General features: G+C 50.4%; 1 protein-coding gene across 2 annotated transcripts in view; it reads right to left on the reverse strand.

The window, feature by feature from the left end:
* Positions 1-12,637, reverse strand: part of Cpx (synaptic transmission protein complexin) — a 182,698-nt gene that overhangs the window by 141,541 nt on the left and 28,520 nt on the right. The window contains exon 2 of one of the 2 annotated variants that reach the window (XM_076821214.1): positions 11,733-11,781. The exons of the other annotated variant lie outside the window; for it this stretch is intronic. The gene's annotated coding sequence lies outside the window, so the exon portion shown is untranslated. The remainder of the gene's footprint in view (positions 1-11,732; positions 11,782-12,637) is intronic. 2 annotated transcript variants of the gene reach the window in all.

A 12,637-nucleotide genomic window follows, 5' to 3' on the forward strand; every position in this document is an offset into this window, starting at 1 on the left:
CGCGAGAAGAATCAGCGGCAAAGGCTCAGGAAGGAAAGGAAACGCAAGAGGGAGTGTAAGAGCAGCACTCTGGCGATGCTCGGAATGAGGACAACGCGGCCGTGTGGACGTATGTAAGTACTCGCTTGGTACCGTCGCAAAGTGCGGCAATAACGAATCTTACTGGCTCCTATAAATTTTTCGCGGCATGAAATTTCGCGAGAGCCTTGGCACCTGACGCTCGACGCCGAAATAAAATAGGGCGGGGGTGTATTTTAGGAAATTACATCATCACGCTCGGATCGACATGGCTGGCGACGGGAAAACGAAATTCAAAGGTGCGCTGGCGACGTGTCACGGTGAAAGATTACGCGAGATAAGCTCCCCCTCGTTGCGAAGCAGTCCCTTTAATTAGTGCTCGAAACTCTTTTCCGCCGAGTGGGCTGGGTCGAAACGCCTCGGAACCTCGGCTTTAGAAAACCTGGGCCACGGATATTTGACCCAGTTTTTCGAGCATCCGTGGGCGCGGGAAAAATGCAGAGACGTATCTAGGCCTACGGCGACCCCGTTCCTTCTTCCTGTTCGCCATCGCCCGCTTCGCGGACGGATTTTCATTTCTCCTTTTTCAAGACGGTTTGTCCTCAGCCTCGGGAAAATAACAGCGAGGGAAGGTGGAAAGAGGAGCGTGTACCGCGGTGCTCGGTCTACGAGCAGGAAAAGCCATCGTCAGGCGGCGCAGGGAACGTTGCTCGACATTATTTAGAAAAGGTGAAATTGTTGTGTCTCCACTGAAACGCGTGGCTTGTCGCGTCGTCGTCTCGAGCCTTTTCAGCGAAAGTAATTTTAATACCCTTTCCTCGTCAATTCTGCCGTTCGTTTAAGGAGAGGTTCCGGTCTAGAGCCCATAAAAACAGGTGATCTTTAGGAATTAATTAAAGGAAAAATACTATACATAATTTAATGGAACTTTTTGCATTGCATTAAGGATATCTTAGATTATAGAAATATATTTTTTGTTTTATAATTAATCATTGCAGACGGCACTGGGGAGTCGTTAAAGTCAAGGCGTCAAAAAATTCATCCAAATCGGTGGCACCTATATCTCCAAAAGTTATTATCCGATTCGACTGAAACTTTTTTTATTTTGAAGAATACACTTCTGGCTAGGGAGAAAACCAGAGCAAAAATACAGAAATGACATTTTTTTAGAAAATAACGACACTTGAAGTTTGAAATCATTTTTTCTCTATATTATTCATCTTTTCAACGCCTTTGAAATTTATCAATTTTCATTTTTTGTAATTTTTTCCGGCACGGCCCTAGCCAGAAGTATATTCTTCAAAATAAAAAAAGTTTCAGTCGAATCGGATAATAACTTTTGGAAATACAGGTCCCACCGTTTTGAGAACACTGTTTCGAGAACAACGCGTTTAAAGTTTTACGTGAGTGCCGAGTGGCCGTGTGTTACCAATGCATTTGCCGCTACTCAAATGCCTATAACTTCGGGAATTTTACGAATTTCAAAAAATCATTTTAAACGCGTATTCATAAAAGATTGAACATTCGAAAAATGAAATAAAAAAACGACTATTAGACCGAAAGGTCCCCTTAAACGTAGAAACAGGCGCCTGCCCGACTAATACGCGAGTTGTACTACTGTGAGCCTATCTTCAAAGTACAGCGCACACTTCAACGATTGCAATCTTCCTCCGTGTTTCTTTCCTAACGAGACTCGTGCAATTTTCACAACACCCAATACCTCGTGCTCCTCTTTCTATTACCTTGTTCCTGCGAGAACGTGTGGGAACGAGGGGCCACGAAAACTGGAGCCCTATCCCACGGCGACCACGAAACTTCTATCTGCAGCGTGATGAGTTCCATTACCACCGCCGCTGCATCGGCGCATCCCAAATGCATCGGGCGAAACAAACGCGTCGTCAAATGCTAGGACGACGTGGCGAACGTTTGAAATCGCAGTAGGTATTTGCAACTTTCCGCGAATGAAGCGATCGAGTTGAAAAAGCTTTCTGCGCGGCGAGCGACAGCTGCAGGAAGCAGCGCGGCGTATTCCATGAATCCCCGCGGGACGGCGATGAAAGCCAGAAAATCGGCTGTCACATGTCAAAAGTTCAGGCGAAACTTTGCGGAAAATATTCTTTTCATTCCTCATTGCTCTCTAGGGACTCCCGATCGATTCCAACGATGTTTGATGACTCTTTATGAATCGGCTTACCGAGCGCTCCGCCGCCGAATCGAGGACGCCCGTTATTTATATCCAGGAATATATGTATCGAGATAAAATTCGGAACGAGATCGAGCCGACCAGTGCGTTTCAGGCATTCCATACGCGGCATGCTTCTATTTTTCTATTGTTATAAATCGTTGTTTCGATAATATATCGCGCGGCAGTTTGAGGCTACATCCGCGACCGCCCCCGTTGTAAATTTTAAATATTTCGCCTGCGGCCTCGCAGCCACCAGATGTATCGCTGGAACTTCCCAGCAACTCTCACCGCACTTTACAGATCCGCGGTCCAGATTTGCACAATTCGTGGACCAGGATTCCCCACATTTCTTACAAGTTTCGATAGGCAGACCGCATCCGCGTGTTCCAACAATGAATGTCCTCTCGAGGATCTATCGTCCCCTAGTCCCCGTGCTTTTCCTCCATATATCTCCTTCAACCTGTCTCTTTATTATTTAAACCCGACGAGAAGCAGTAAGAATATCCCACATCCTGCTGGATCACATAATTCTTCCATCTGAAGTTTCAAATGTTCGAAATGATTTATATGGGCGTTTACATCCCTTCGTTGCAACGTTGCGGGCGGGCCTGGCACCCCACAATGGCGAGAAGCAGACGATCAGAGAACCATCAAACCACGAGAAAGGAAACCGAGTGCTCGTTTATGCAGATGCGGTCAATTATATCCTGTCTGCTTATTTGACACCAGTCTCCTGTCCCTCGATCCCCCGACCCTTTCTCATCATTCTTCCCGAGTGGTGTTGAGCAAGTTGCCCCGAAATACCAGGCTCTGCCGAGGCAGCCGGTCGTGGCGAGATTAGTTATTAGATTACAAGGCCGGCTCAGACCTGCCCGGTAATGGAATAGGTATGGAAATGGGAACAAAGATGGGCCCAAGTGCTGTCGGACGTGGAAACCTTGTGGCAGCCGTTGCACACCCCCTGTACAAGCCACCTCCTTCCATCTACCCGTGCAACCCAAGAGAAATCGACCGACCTGTCTAAGCTGTGCAACGCTGCACGACGAAGACGTTGCCCGAGACACCACCACCGACTCGCACCTCGGTACGATTTGTACGGATTGATACGGTTGAATGATTAATAGCCGCTGGATTAATGGCTGGTCTGATTAATGGCTTCGCTCGATCGATAACTCGGCCAATCGAGAACCGACATCCTGATCGACGCCTTCGATTATTTCGGACGGACGTCGAGGACCGCGGAAGCTTTGACATTCAGCCTTGGGACAATCACAAAAACTTGTGCGCTCCCGCATGTCCGGGATAAAGGCAGGCTACGAAAGAGACGCGCAATATTCGGAGGGAGCGGCAAGTAGAGGAGCCAAACAATTCAGCGACACATCGCGCGTCGAGGCGTATCGCGAGAAGGAGGCGACGGATTACGAGCACGAGACACGAACAAGCTCCCCGCCGCCCTTTCAAATCGCTAAAGTTCCCGACAAGCTGCTTCTTACGGCGATAACATCGCGCAAGTAGCCCTTTCACAGAGAAGCAAGAAGATTCGCCGTAAAACAACGACCAGACCTTCGCCACGGAACGACAATCGAGAGACACTCTGTTCGGCCTCGGGTAAATCGAATAATCGGCGGCGTATTATTTTGTATCGATCCGTTTCACGGGATCCGATAGAAAGGATTCTGGCAAAGAGGACCAAGGAGGAGAGGGAGCGATCGAATGAAAGGCGCGGCGAGGAGAGGAGAGGCCAGGCGAGACGCGAGGTCGAAAGCACTCGGTTTTGCAATTCATGAATCACTAATTACTCCGCAGACTCTCGTTAACAACGAAACTAAAGGACCGCCGGGACTTATCGATTCAGACGGAAATTCGGGGACTGGAGTGGAGAAGGGCGGAATGTACAATTTAAAGGGAAACGACGGACCCGCGGCGGAGCAAGACGTTTAAGTGAGTCATTAATTGCGTTAAGCAAAGTGCCGTCGCCTCGGCGGGAGACGCGCCAGCTCGCCTAAACGAGACGGATAGAAGACTCGCGGAAATTTCGCCGTGAGTTCGACGAGACGCGTCAAGGGTTTCCTGCTCCCGAAAATCGAGGTAGGTATTAGCGAGGCCATTCCAGAGCAGCGCGTCACTCCGATGTAATTCGATTGTCCTTAATCGAGGATGTTTAAATGTCTTATCATCAGCGCGACTGTCAACGTACGCCGAAGCTGGGGATCCAAAGTGGATCACAAGTGTCTAAGGGAGAACGAAGGGAGACTCGCTTGCACCAGCTAGCGAGCCTGGATATCGGGAACGAAGACATCTTCGCCAGCGCTGCGGCTCAACAGCGAGAATCGATGCCGTGGTCTGGTTTGGAAGCGTAAAATATCCGGTATCCGCTAATCAAATACCCAGGGTGTCCTCGGCCGGAGATCGCACCGGTAGCGGAAATCTTGGATCGAGGAGCCAGCCGTTCATCTCGATCGCGGATGTGGATGGAGATCGCCCGATGTTCGTCGGGAGAGGAGCACCGAGAGCCATCTCTGCGATCGGGACAGGAGACGGTGAAGAGCTTGCATCACCTTTGAGCGGTCCTCCGACGTGTCAAGGGCGAAAATTCAATTTCCCGCTCTCTGAACCGTGGCACACGGACCCTGGCCAACTTGCTTTTCCTCCGGACAGATTCTGTCGCAAGGCGGAGTCGCGCCAGCTCGAGTAGCGCGCGCCAGCGAACGGAAGAAGACGGCGCGGCGTGATAAGGAGAAATGTAAGGAAACGCGACCGAGATAACGCTCGCCGAGAAAAAACTGCTCCACTCGTCGCGAGATAAACGAACGCAGACGATGCAGGTGTTAACGACGAGGCAAGAGAATGCAATTCTCGTGTAGAGTGAATTTTTTTCTCCGACTCAAATACTCGTTTGTCGCAAAGAGAGAATCGGCCAGAGATGAGAGATATCTCGCACAAAGGGGGACACGTATCGCGCGAGCGGAGACCGTTAAGCCGAGCATTAGTCAGCCGAGGAGGCAGGGATTCTTGAATGAAAGTAGCACTTGATATCGCGGCAATCATATATCAAGGCGTCTCGAAAAGATAACGAGGCGTTTGAATTCAGAGGCGAGGCCGCGAAGTGGATAAATAGAAGGCTGGGCGCAGGAAAAATGAAGAGACCACTGGCAGTTCGATCTGGCGCACGAATCTTTTGCATAATCCTTCCACCGCGATCCTTTAACACCTCGGTCCACGGATTTCGTTGCTCTCGAGCTTTTCGTGCTTCTCCGCATCAACAGTGCTCCTGTGGCACGTGCAACAACTGCTCGGATCGTCTGGATTCTATTCCAACGCTCTCGTTTCTCCAATTCCCCGTGACCCTCGCATAGAATCGCGATTTTCCGGGACACGAAGTGACACGTATCCTAGGTGAAACTGCCCAATTCTCTCTAAGCAGTTTCTGGGACGAGGGAATGCAATGGCAACAACTGTCTCGCGTTTACATTTTCAATGAATTCGGAGGCTGCCTCTCGTCGAATTTACCCCTTTAATTAGTAGCAATGTTACCAAATTTCTCTGCAAACGCATCCTGCCCCGAGCTGAATGCCCAACAAATTTGAAACCTAACACCTTTAAACGAGCAGCCGTATAATTCCGCGATTAGGAGCTCCATTTCCATAGCCGAGTAGCCCCATTTGCTCACTGCTTTCTGACCCACATGCTGCGAATAGCTATTTACCTGTCGCTCGTTAAACGCAACCAGCAACCTATTGTTTATAATTCCTCGAATCAGGCTGTAGGAGTGGGGGTGGCGCAGAAATGCCTGTTGTTTCTGATCAAAGAGCAAGGGGGAGACAATGAGCCGCCTCCTCGAGACTGTAATCTAAAACTGGGAGGTAACAGAGGGACCGGAGACCAAACCCGAGGGCCTTCTTCGGAGATAACCTGCCACGCCGCTCGTGTTCCTCGAGTATAAGCATACAAACCGCCAGCCGTTGCCATCGCGGTGTACTCTGACCGAAAACAAACAGCCTCGTGTTTCGCGCGTCTGCACTGTAGCCAAGATGGAACGGTGGAAAGGGCAGCTGCAGAGAGATTTCGCCCCGACGCAGACACAAAACAAACGGCGCCCCTCGGACGTTTCACCAAATATTTTAAGAACACCCCGTGTGTCGCGAAGAGGAGCGTTTTTAGCGTCCCTGCCGGCGTATTATCTCTGATGAATAGCTGTCGTTCAAACGAAAGCCCGTTCACGTGAATTAGCAACGAGTTAATTTATATCCGCGACCATTGTGCTAAAGCCCGTCACGCTGATAAACGCGCAGGTATTGTTGCAAGTATCTCCGCACGGCGAGTTTGTCGCGTTTAACCTCAATGATATGCATTGTAATTGGACGCGTATTTTAAGTCGAGCTCGAATAGAATTCGTGACAAATTAACGGCATTGCTGGACTAATGCGCATCGATCGGAGTTACATAGGTATCGCAACTTCTATGCGAGGCGCACAATGTTCCGTGGCAGAGAGCGACGTCATAAACGACGAGCGAGAGATTCAGATATATTAGAATAGCTAGGGAATTATGGTCGAGGCCATCAATTTCCTGCCGCGAGATATAATTCCCCGAAACGCATTCGACACTGTTCATCAGAGGGGAGAAGAACCGTGGAGCGGAGCTAAATGAAATGCAGTTTTATTAGGAAAGTTGAGGCGTAGAGTCAACATTCCCGTCGACTGCCTCGCGCTCTCTTTTTCGACCACCGATTCCCTCTTGCGAATTTATTTCGGCCGAACGGCCGGCCTGAAAAATGCAGGGGCGAGCAATTTTTCATCTCGATCGAATGAAAAAGCTTTTTTCGACATACCGAACTGCCCACGGTTATACAAAATGTAAAGGCCCCGCGCTGTTTGCGCGACGCACTCGACTCAAATTCGCGGCGCGCTCCATGCAACCGTGCAAAACGACGCCAGCGTTCCGCGAAGATGAAAAATTCCGAAACGTGGGCGAGACACGGCGAAACCTAGTAGCCAATCCCTGAAATCCATTGAAAATCTGCAGCCTCGCAAGCTACTGCGTTGAAACTCGAAAAGTTTACAGCTACACAGGTCTGTGTTCCGCGCGCGGTGCACGCAGAGTCTGCATCCGTTAGAGCATCCGCTGGACGCGGCGCGATGAGCTTGCACGCGCGCTCGACAGCTTTTCTCGGCTCCACGACGTGTCTCTTTCGTATGTTTTAGCAGGGTACACACGGAGGATTCGGTCCGCGAACGCGGTGCCGGTGAATAGAGCTGCAGGTGACAATGGGAAGCGTTCGCGAGAGCACAATGTCTCGTCCAGGCTCGTTCGCCAGCGCAACGAGCACGCACGTTGAATACACGGCGCACCGTCCGGCCGATTTTAATTTCTTCCCCTCGTCATCCACCGCCCCCGTCTTGCCCACGTTCCAGCGAATAATCGCGCCCCGCGACGCCGTAGTCGACGACGCGACGCAAGAACGGGAGAGCGGAAGAACAGCCCAGGGGAGCGGACGCGGGTAAACAAATAAATATCGCTCTGCGAGGGAGAGCGCCCGCGCGAGACAGTCGCAATTTACGGTAACAAAAACACGGCCGGGCAGCCAGAGACACGGGAAATGGATGCATCGCGGAAACCAGGGAAAACGTCGATGGATGTTTATGTCGACCCCGCAGAGCCAGCCGCGCGCGCGCGGAAAAACGATTCTCGTCTCTTTTCGTGGATGAGCGTAAGCTTGTTTCAAATGGGGAATAACGAAGTGATATTTCTGCAGGGAGCACGTAGGCGATGGAACAAGCGAATAATCTCGCGCCCGAGAAAATACCCCCGCGATCCAGGGAGGGTAAGTGGGAATGTTTCAACGGATGCTTCAAGTGTCCGCCGTCAGACAAAACCAACAATCGAAAGCGCCGCCTCTCGGATAGAGTTTGGGATTCGTTGGACGTGAGAGTGGCCGGGCAGGAACTCGCTGATCACAGGTAGCATCTCTTGGCTACTAATTAGTCAGACTATCCGCCAATTACGGAAGCTCGAGGAGAAGGCAAATTGGAGATGTCGGATGGGAGCGAGATGGACTGTTTGCCAAATATTTGCCGGCCAACAATGATTAGCTTAATTCTACTCGCCCTTCGGTGCGCTCCGGCGATCGCCAAGGTCTTAACAAGATTTACTCAATCTCCTGCAACTTGCCGTTCTCATCGGGCCGCTCGATCCTTTCACGATCCAGTGTCGAACGGGAAAGCATTAAAATTTTTGGACTCGAGGCGTTTGACGTGTCTCCTAACTAACGACGAGAATAATCAGCTTAGTTCTAGGGAACGTTTAATACCGTTAAAGACCAGGCACTTCGGGAAGAAGATCATTAATCTATCGGAGTGCCCCGTCGAAAGTCCCGCGAGACAATTAGTTCGAAACAACTTGGGGCAGCGCGGGCCTTCGGCTGCTTGCTTTTCGAAACCGTCCAAGTAGTTCGAACCAACAGCCTGCCGAGATTTAAAACCAGCTCGAATCCCCTTGATATTTTTCTCGTGAAAGCCGGCGAGAACAGTTCAAACGGAGGGCGAAGAAGGACGAAACGAGGCCAGCAGAAAGGATTCTTTCAATTAGTTCGCCGAGTCGAGATTCCAGTTAATCGAGTCTCCTCTCTCGGACGTCTGGCCAAGTAATGATTGCTGGAATCGAGGGAAACGCTGGATGGTTCCTCCATTATGCAGCAAGTTAAACACATCCATATTGATAAGCCGCACTCTCGATTCTTCCGCAACATCTATCTCAAAAACGCTTCGAATAAATTCCCGTCTGTTCGTGCTCTCAGACGAAGAGCCGCGACGGCCGAACAACCACGAATGAAAATGAAGCTTCCACGATCGGGCTGTGCTGTGAACTGGTGACACGGTAGGTACCGTAGGAAAGAATGCAGTTACTATGCAGAGTGGATCACTAAAATGGCCAATAAATGCAAAGTTCTGCTGGATGGTCGTGGCTGATGCTGGGCTACTTGCTCGACATTCCAGACATTTTCGGGGAAATAATTGAGGAGCTCGAAGACCTCGAAACTTGGTTCATCTTCGACCGGTATGTGAGCGGAGGAATCCAATGGGAAGATTAGAATTACAGGAAGTTATGTAGGGAAATCAGTGACCGAGAGCTCCGAGGGGATCAAAGGTTCGGACTGCGGCGATAGCTAGTGAAACGAAACGTGTTCGATGCACCGAGCAATTACGACAACGGCCGCAGACACTCGAGAAGTTTTCGAGGTCCCCTGCCACTCCGGACAATGAGTAACGAGTTTCTGAGCCATTACAGAAAGTGCAAGACGAAATATCTGGTCGGTCACGGAACCGCCTTAAAAACTCGCCGGAGAACAAAAAGTCAGAGGGATCTTCGCGAATGCACTTTGCCGGAGGAAGTACGGCTGAACGAGCGGTTAGCTGCGCGTTCGCCGAGAATATTTTCTCAACCATTCTGTTGATCACTCTGTTCGTTACAACGATGAACAGACTACTACTTGAATTACGTACCTACTCTGAGAAGAGATCGGTACTGTGGCGCTGCACGAATAGACCGAATTCTGGGTCATTCTTTCAATTGGATGAGCAGGATCGAAGACCGACCTATAGAGTCAGAATTTACATAAATACTTAAGTGGCTGCCGTTCAGGGACGAGCACCTTAAGAAGTCCCTCCCTCGCCCCGTCCTCCCTCTTTCCCTCAGGAAACAGTGAAACTTAAAGTTCCCGTAATGAGCTCGAAATTTGTCCCTTTCCAGACTTTCCTCGACGAGTTGGCGAGCCTCTTACCGAGCGGATCCTTCGCTTTGACGAACGTCGTCCAAGGACCAGAAAGTCGAGCGACAGGAAAAACGAAGGTGAACTCCCGGAATACGGGATTACTTTTTAATCGTTTCGTGCTCGGGTCGAATTAATAAAGAGAAAAAAAAGCGGGTCGAGGGGAGTGGAAACTTCGTCCCGGAAGAAAGTTTCGGGGTCGTATTTCCGACATCTCGCGCGAAGACGTGCAGCGAGAAAGTTAACCGTAACTTTAAGGCCAGCGAGCCGTTCCGATCGATCTCTCGACGGAATCAGACTCGATGGCAGGTCTGATGAATAACGACCAGCAAACTTCTCTGTTTATCCGCAGGCAGAATCATAATAGGAATTACTGTTCCGCCAATGAATGAAATACAAAGAGAACCATTCTCGCGCGTGCCACTATGCTCCGGGAAAATCAGAAATGTCAATTAAAGGAGCTCCGTTACGGTACTTTATTGTATAACCGACGACCGTCGGAGAAAAAAGGGGAAAGAGCTAAATCTCAATTCGAGTCACTTTGCGCGCAATGCCCGTCAACGGGTGAATGATAAACGACCGCCGATTACGCAGAATTAACATTTCCCTGGGAATTCCGATACTATCGAGCATCGTTATCGATGACGCGCCCCCTCCCCCAATTAATCGGGCCGAGACAACGCGAACTTTGGATCGTTACAAATTACAAACCGACCTCTGCGCCAGCTTCGCGCAATTCATCGTCGGCTAGGAATCAGCTCGTGGCCCACTTTCCGCGAAGCTAATTTATTTAAACTAACCGAGCAACCACCCCGCCCCCATCTCTCAATGGTTCGTGACTTTGGCTTGTAAAAAGAAGACGGTTCATTTGTCTTGCCCTCCCATCCCTGTGAAAAGACACTTTCCGCTAAGCTGCACGCGCGAGTCACGTAATACCGCGTGTAAACGCGTTGTCTTTCGTTATCGGCAGCGTATCGCGAGCACGGAGCGTGGCACGCGTTAACGAAGCGACTCACCCCTACCTGATATTTCGTTTGATCCGTATCATGCCATGTCCCAGTCCGCCACGGAACCAACTAATTATTTGGTCGAGTAGCCACGAGCTTTTCTCCTGAAGCGCGCTGAAAGCTTTCGATTTTGTCTGGCGTCTCCGAATGCGCGCGGAGTCCACGAGTTTCGTAAATATTTCATACCGTCGGAGCACGGGGAGCCGCGTGGCCAGCTCGGTTAAATCGCAACAAACGCAACGCGAGCCCGGAGTCGCGAATAACGGGCTCGTGGATTAGCGATAGTTTCCGTGCGCTCGCTTGCACGCTGGCGCCACGCTCTCGCGAACCAACAGGACCGCCGTTCAGCTGTCGTCGGAAGCCCTTGGATAAAAACAGCGCCCCCCTATCGGGATAATGGAATCGTTGCGAAAAATCTCGGATTAAAAAAGCGAATTTCACTGCCGCGGGAGTCCGCGCTCTCGTTTTGGGATCCTGTTCCCCCGCCCCTATCGCCACCCTTTCGTCCGGTTGGGAAAGGGCATTCACGATCCGCCGGATAATCCCGCGGAAAGCCTAGAATTAAATTCCCCGCATAATGATTTTTCCTACGGGTCGGCGACGAAAATTTCGTGGCACGGCTGCATTATTCGGACGATTAGCGTGGCCCGAGAGTGGCGCGAGCGATTAACCGCACGGAAACTCTGCCGTGCCGCTGCAATACTGCAATTTTCGTGAACGAGTACGCGGCGCTTTCAATTGTTAAATAACTCACCGATGCGCGACTGCTAAGCAAGTAGAGGAGGCGTGTGCGTGCGGCGTACCTGAAACAAAGAGAAGCTTTGTGTTAGCTTTGGAAATGCGAGTGCTGGGCGTGTTTAAGGGAGACTTATCTACCGCATACAGATCTCGCCAGCGTGCAGCATCCAAGCGGATGTCTACGCTTGAAATTCAAACAGATCAAAGATCGATACCGAGTTGCGAGACAACACCGGCAGGCACCAGCATTCCCGGAGCCGTCAATATCCTCCAAGTACTTTCCGATACCAATTTTACGAAGCAGTTAACGCCGCTAACAAGTTATCAAAGTGAGATTGAAGGAAGATAGCCCAAGTAACCCGTACACTTGGCCGTCCCTATAAACTCACTCCAGTTTGATCGGCTTACGGAACTTAGCCCGCGGCTACTTCGGCTTATCGATGGTGGCTGCGCACCGCATACAGACGCTCGCCGATTTCGCCGCCCGTATATTGTCTCTGTGGAAGCACAGAGCTATATCTTCGCGGAAACTTGGAGGGCGGTAAAATTTGCGAACCAGCCTTATCGGCGAGTTGGTTCCGCCTTCGAGCAGAACGCGAAACTGGCAACGACAGCGGCGACTTCGCCCCTCCAGGCACCTCGTAAATGTAACGCGAAAACTTCAGCAGATACTTTTCGGATACTGCGACACTATGGACGGATGGTGAAACGTAAATGAAACTCGCGAGCCGGGTATAAAAAGCAACTTTGCTACTGTACCTACGCAAGTTCCAGGGTGTTGTGCTTCGGGATTTAATTGAATTAACTTTGTATTACGGAAGAACAAGGAAACGGACGCATAAATTTAGGAAAATGATGTCGAGTGGCGCGTTTCATAACGATACGAATTTCCGGAAATAAATCGGGTCTCGCTACGAGCCA

The sequence above is a fragment of the Andrena cerasifolii genome, chromosome 10 (assembly GCF_050908995.1).
Source record: "Andrena cerasifolii isolate SP2316 chromosome 10, iyAndCera1_principal, whole genome shotgun sequence".
NCBI classification, from domain to species: Eukaryota; Metazoa; Arthropoda; class Insecta; order Hymenoptera; family Andrenidae; genus Andrena; species Andrena cerasifolii.